A 7,691-nucleotide genomic window follows, 5' to 3' on the forward strand; every position below is an offset into this window, starting at 1 on the left:
TAGTGCCAGCATTGATTGAATTCTATTCATTCTTTTCAACGTGCCTGACGTCACAACATTTGCATAGCACTAATGCAGTATGGACGAGAAGTCCAAAGATTTACAGAGACACTCTCTTGTGCATTATTTTAAAATTAATTTTTGAGATTCAATGCATCTTTAATATATACATGAGGTAAATATTATACTTCCTAAAAAAACTGAATATCAAAAAGGTGAAAATTCTTTCTGCGGAAACAATTGTACAGTTACTTTAATACCATGATTTTATATTTAAATACAATACAGAGGTTTTTACAAGAAAAAATGACTACTTATAGCTCTGAACCGGATGAATATTGGCGCTATGAAGGAGGTAAGAATCAGTTCAGTTTCTTCAGTTACAGCTTTTTATTTACATCAAAATCGCAGCCCAGGCTGAATTACAGGATGTTTACACAAAAATGTATATTAAAACATTAAAACATCAATCAAGCATAAGCACAAGACATGATATGGAGATAAAAGTAACATTAAAATACATTAAAATTTGTGAGAAGAATCTTGAACAGTTGAACTTTTGGCCGTGAGGGATTGTCGGGTTTGGAGTGCCAGATTGCTCTGCTCTTCGAATAACACTTGCATGAAAGTGATGCGGGATAAAGGACAATGTAACCGTTATACGTCGGTACTGGCTCTGCCCTGCGGCTGCAGTGGGTCCCATAGGCCCAGCCAAAAAAAAATCAATTTCAAATATTTGGAATTGGACACAAGAAAAATAAAATTTTATTTTTAACATTTTAATTATAGTTTTAATCAAATACGAGTCAGGCAGTGACAGCGCCAGAGATTCATCGACGAGGGGCCCTGGTCCTTGTCAGAGGGTCTCATCCAGGCTTCAACCAAACTATTGTCAACACTGTGTTGAGCAGATTTTCAGAATTGAAGCAGCACATCTAAATACTTAGACTTTTTTACAGCAGTGTTCTCCGATAACAATTGGTTGACTTCTTTCCGGACGAGGGGTCTAAGTTCCCCAAGATGAGCTTGTTCCCCCATCCACCGGACCCCATCGGCCTCGCCACTGTTGCGAGTTAGTTTATTGTATATGCAGTTTAAGTTTTAACTATTATTCCTACTACATATAGAAACTCTCCTTTAGACCTATGCAGTGGGTGTCCCTATACTGTGACACATTTCCGTGAACCGTGTAACGGGGGAATATATCCTTTAACACTACAGTGCGGCCAATCACATTCACATGTTTTGCTCCTCTGAATAGGTGTACCAGGAGACACCCCTCCCTCCTTCCCATTAAGAAGACACGAATTCAGATAGATAGGCCCTTAGTGGCAAGTCGAATGGCCGAGCGGTGTGGCAGGGGTGCCGCAACGTACAGCCATAATATCGAACGGCACTCTCGGCCGTCGTTCTAGTGGTGGAACACGTCTTCTCGGTAAAGGACTATAAACCGTTGCCCCAGTGTACACAATTTGGCTCATGTGCATTTTAAGAACCCAGTACATATTTCGAGACGAAGGGGTTTACCCCGGTGTACTGGTAACACAGGCCCTGTTGTGGATAGATGAGAGACAGCTGGTACCGGTTTACCGGGTAGCTCAGACATGAAGAGACACTTAAGGAGAAGAAAGTTGCTGTACGAGCTATTCTATACCTCGAGCGCTTTGAGACTTCAGTATAAAGCGCTATATAACTCCAACTGCGTTACATTACATATTGAATAATAATATAATCTTTCAATTACTTTCAGAAACAGTGCGTAACAGAGGCTATTAACTATTCTTACTTCAGCAAGGACGCAAAAGGTGACAAATACAGTGACCATAAACATAACCACAAGACTGAGTTTCCTGTTATGAACATAAAATGTTTTCCTCTAAAAAACAAAGGAACTTACAGAATACAGCTTTGAATTCCTCGTTGTCACAAAATGTTTATACCATCAACGGATCGTCTATGACTTTTTTCAATTACAGTAGGCAAGGCAGTGACTAGGCTATACCAAGCGACTGAAGTATTTATCATGTTTGGCATGTCGGCCTTAGGCCTACTGGAAAAGTCTTCAAAAACCCAAGATTTGATGAAGACTCGACCAAAATGTGATGTGTTCCATTTAGGGTTTACTTTAATTTTGTTATAATACTCTATTGTTTGGGAAGTGCATAAAAGCTTTTGCATAATATGCTATATAAATGTAAAGTTAATTAATATTATTTATTTATTTAATATTATCATCAACCTCATCATCATTATCATCCTCATATATTCATTATCATTACTATAATTATTATTAGTATTATTATTATCATTATTAACATCATCAATAATAATAATATTGTAGATAATTTTAAAACTGTTGTTCCAACATAATAATTTCCACTTACTGTAGAAGTTTTCGAAACAGGAAATTGAAAAAACAAAACAATTAAAATACACTCACAGTTTTGTTAAAACTGCGTTTTTAAATCATTTAAATTTACGATTTTTCTTATTTAAAATATATTTGTTCATTCTCACAAGATAATGTAATTAGCCCTTCAGCATAGAGTAGGCTACAAAGATGCAAGACTTCGCAAATGGTCGTGAGAAAAATGATCATGGTATTTGGGTAGATTTAAATACAGGACACTGGGAATAAAGCCGGGTACTCATCGTCGACCGAAGCAATTCCATTGATTACGCAACACGACAAGGTGCGCGCAACGGATCGTTTTTAAAAATCCGCTCAGTCTCCCATCGACATTTAACAGACGGCTTCATGCCGTCAAGCGCTCACGAGGAGTACAGATGGATTTGTCTGCTGAACGATGAAGCACGACGAAGTGTGTGTCGGGCTTTTGAACTTTTCGTTGATTAGGCCTAGGCCTATATATACTTCACTTACATATAAGGGGTTTAATCAGTAATATGCTCTTTACAGAACGCTTACATTCATGTTGCTGAATTATTTTTTGCGTTTCTTAGCCAGAGTGAAGACCTTTAGACTGTTATAATACTGTAAAATTATTGTATATATTAATTATAACATTATTAAGCCTTGCTATAGTGTAGGTCTAGGCATATTATATTTCATTGACTCCATTTATAAAACTGTGTCACGAATGAATAAATCATAATACCAAGAATCGTCTAACTATCTAATCATTTTGTTAAGCAAATTGTTGCCTGATAGCGATACTACTTCCATAATTATTAATTATGACTTAGTCAATTAGCCGACTACAACAGATCTTATAATCCTTCTTTTAATTAACTTGCGCGTTTCATATTCTTGATTTGGAACGATTTGTTCCGTCCCTTGGCTTTTTCTACCTCCTAATGAAGTTGAATGACGTTAAATATTCGACGTTTTTGATATTATTTTAGCTGCATAACTGATCATTGTTTTATGAAAATCAGAATACGAGTTCTTTTAAATTTCTTTTTTGTACCCATTCTGTCAAGGCTAAATGATTTAGCCATCTATTATAGAATCTAGAAACCCAGTCAAAATCTACCATTTAATTACTCAAAACTGGTCGGAAAATTTAGACTTTGCTCATTTTACAAACTTTTTAACTAAGAAAATTCTTAAATTATTAATCACAAGCCAATCTACCATTCCGCTAAGGCCCGCCCCTTGGAAATTGTTGATTCCACCAAAACCACTACGTAAACACGTTTGTGAGGCTGCGTGTTCCAAGTCCCGCTCTCATTGATTAGTTATTTAAACTAAAAACTTTGAATCTCTGGACAAGTCCATTTATGTTCTTCGAAACAAATCAAATAAAAAAGAAAGAAAAAAGGAAAAAAAAAAGAAAAAAGAAACGGTATAGATAACGCGGCTGCTAGTTTATTTTTATTTATTTATTTTTTTTCGATTGAAAGGTTGTAACTTACCTGAATAAATAAAGCTATTCAAATTCATTAGCTCAGTATCTTAGAAGTCCCAACTATATTGTGAGTAGGTGTATGTTCATAATAATAATAATTAGTATTATTAAATACTGTACTAGCCTAATATTGTCATGCAGGCCCGTACGCAGGATTTTTATTGGGTGGGTTCTAATTTGTGGGAAGTGGACCAAATTGGGGGAGGGGTTGGGGTGGTGGTGGTGGTGGCGGCGCCTACAGGCAGAGCCCTTCTGAGGTCGAGTCGGCGGATCCCCCTCGCGCTCAGACAATTTTTTATATATTGATGTCTTAATAGATTTTGAAAATGTAATATGAATAGTATTAAACATTTTTTAAGTGGCGATCCAGGAAATGGGAGGGCCAGGGAGGGACCTTCAGAAATAGAGGGTAGGACAATTTATGATTATGGCACCCCTAGATGAATGGACATCACACTCTAAGAAGTTAACATTAAGTGTTTGGACGTGAGTGGGTTATTCTTGGTGTTTTCACAAAGAAAAAAAAAGTCTAATCCTACTGATGTTTATCAAGAATCGCGTGTTTATCCTTAATGGGTTCCATTTGGGTGTGAATGAAATATCAATAAATATTAATAATATTTTATTTCATTTTATTGTAACAAATACTTCCTATTTGTGAACTCGGTCTATTTCCAGAGGGTTGAATTTTTTAGTAGGTTTGAAAGATAAGCTACGAATCACGTCTAATCAATATGGTATTCGTCTAAATGCGCCCAATTAATTCTTGCTTTTAAGACCGACAAAGCTGGGCTAGAATTACAGAATAACTGTATACTTCTAAAAGCAATTCTTTAATCATTATCTTTCCCAGGTTGAAGACGCACGTTCATGCATGAGGCAAAGAATCATTAAAGATGGCGGATGGTATTAAGGACCATCTGTTAAAAAGCCGTTACCAACAAACAATAACAATGATAAAAACAATAATTATAATAATAATAATAATAATAATAATAATAATAATAAATCATCATCATCATTATTATTATTATTATAGAAAAATATTTACCTTTACAGTTAAGTTTTATCGGTCCAAAAGCTTTAAATATAGGCCTACATAACAAGGTAATTTTCATGCTGTTATTATAATTAATACTAATAATAACAACATGAATAATAATAATAATAATAATACTTTAATAATAATAATAATACTGTAATAATAATAGTAATAATAATAATAATACAAATTGTCCTTTAACCTTTTCTTCTAAAAAGTTAATCATCTCTTTCTTAGATTATTATGTAAGCCTACCATTATATTAAATGTTATAATGCTCTTATTCTTCAGTATTTTCGAAATCTTGCTACCAGTCAAACATAGGTGAATACATAACCTCCTTAGCAGCGATGGCTCTAGACATTTGACACGGTTCTGACCTGTTGACAAGGGGTCCGAACCAAGGGGCCGACTAGGCCTCGGTCCAAGTCCCGAAATACAAAAAAAATCCCTGGTAGGGTTGGGTTAGTTTTTATGGCTTAGTATGGTCCAAGTTGTACTTTTGTACCACAATATTAGAAATTGGCAATTAAAATAACGTTATTTGGATAGCAAATTATATATCTTTATAAAATTTTTGACCCGACGACCTCGTCGAGACGTAAGACGACAGGGGGGACCAGGCCTGCCCGGGGAGTGGGTGCCCTCCTCGTCCCCACTGGCGCCACCACTGCTTTGGAGGAGGTAATGATGATGATAGTAATGACGATAATAATTAATATTAACACGAATTTCAATAATAAAGCTAATGATATAATAAAGATCGAAGATGACGAATAAAGACATTGAATTTAATTGAAGATATTTTACTACAGTAGAACCCCTATTAAGGGGACACCTTCGGGACTTTAAAAAAAGTGTCAACTTTAATAGAGGTACCCCTATTCAGGTAACACAAAAAAAAACGTAAAATCATTTTTTGGCATGTTTTCATACAACGATGACATACATTCTTTATAATTGTATTTTTATTGAATCAGTTACAGAAACAAGGGGAATATATCTTTTAGCACTGCAGCCAACTAGTGGGACACTTAATTTTGTTTTGTATCACAACTAAAGCAGTCTCAAAATAAGAAAAATTCATTCAAATTTTATCCTCTTCATTCAGATTTTGCTCATAAAGTTTGAATTCTGGCAACAGCATTAGGCTCGATCGCCAATTCGCCATTGGAGATGACGGATGGAGCCATAGGCAGTGGTTTTTAGTAATAAAATGCTAAAAACCGATGTTATTAAGCAAAATCTGAATGAAGAAACACCGTAAGATATTGTTAGGAGCACACAGTAGGTAAAAAGACAAGTTTTGAAGATATAAGTGTTACAGTACTAAAGTGCATTAGCGCCCCAAAGCCTATTAACTATGATTTTTTTTTAGTATCGTTATTAAAGAACTGAAGCTTACTTGAAAGCAAAAGTATTTTTCATGCACCAATTCTACAAGTTCCAAATCTTCGCAGCGAAAACTTGGGTAGTGGCTATCGGCCGATTTGCAGCAGTGCCAAAAAAAGCTGCTGTTTTCTATCGGCACTGCCGCAGTGCCAAAAAGCTGTCGTTTTCTATCGGCACTGCCGCAGTGCCAAAAAGTTGCTGTTTTCTATCGGCACGTCCACAGTGCAAAAAGCTGCTGTTAATTAATCGAATCGATGTTTTTATCGATAGATGACATTGGTATAATTCATAATTCATAATTTTATTTCACTCAAAACGTAATGAGACTGGTTAAGCAAAAAGGAACATGTCCCTGTACAAGACACCTTCCAGAGAAACAATGATAATGTTAATGGCAAAGTAAAATAATAATAATAATAATAATAATAATAATACAGATAATAATAATAATAATAAATAAATAATAATAAAAAGTAAATGATAATAATAATAATGAATGAAGATCAAAATATATCATTGAAGTGAATTCAGTTATATATTAAAACAAGATTTGGAGGGCCGGACTGTCATGAAGGTGTTGTATTAATGATGTTCTAAATATTTGCCTTTATCATATCAATAATTGATTAGGTCTAGCTTAGCCTATGTTATTGTTAACATTATATTATATTTGTTTAACAATTAGTTTAAATAATTATTTCTAATTAAATTATTAAATGTATACAATATATATTATATAGGCCTAGGCATATACATATAAAAAATAAACAAATAATAATAATAATTTAATAATAATAAACATTTTACGATAGTTTGATTAATGAAATAGTAATAATCAGCATATTAAATAAAATTACGTCCATGCAAAACCTGCTTTTAAATAAAAACATTATCTATTTGATTCTGTTTTTCTGTTTCTTCTTCTAGACTTTCGTGGGTTATCCTTGGTGTTTACACCGAATAAATCCAATCCAATCCAATAATAATAATAATAATAATAATAATAATAATAATAATAATAATAATTTTACGATAGTTTGATTAATGAAATAGTAATAATCAGCATATTAAATAAAATTACGTCCATGCAAAACCTGCTTTTAAATAAAAACATTATCTCTTTGATTCTGTTTTAAAAAATAATCTTATAAGTTTATTTTCTGCGATAATTTTAATCACATATGCATATCCATGTTTTCAATGTTAATATGGTTGATAAATAATATATATAAAAAAATAAATAATAATAATAATAATAATAATAATAATAATAATAAAGGTGCTCGAATAATGCTTTCGTGAATAATTAATAATACTTCAATAATGCTTCAATAGGCCTATTTACGATAGTGTGATTAATGAGATAATTGTTGATTAATTTATAG

General features: G+C 33.5%; 1 long non-coding RNA gene across 1 annotated transcript; it reads left to right on the forward strand.

Annotated features, from left to right (window-relative positions):
- Window positions 1-228: 228 nt before the first annotated feature.
- LOC117104050 lies at window positions 229-3,125 on the forward strand. Its single transcript, XR_004444695.1, has 2 exons — window positions 229-355; window positions 1,751-3,125. It is a non-coding gene; the product is annotated as an uncharacterized LOC117104050 (long non-coding RNA).
- The last annotated feature ends 4,566 nt before the right edge of the window (window positions 3,126-7,691 follow it).

Source organism: Anneissia japonica, unplaced genomic scaffold (genome assembly GCF_011630105.1).
Source record: "Anneissia japonica isolate Jap-2015-1 unplaced genomic scaffold, ASM1163010v1 scaffold287778_len1315358_cov176, whole genome shotgun sequence".
Classification (NCBI taxonomy): Eukaryota; Metazoa; Echinodermata; class Crinoidea; order Comatulida; family Comatulidae; genus Anneissia; species Anneissia japonica.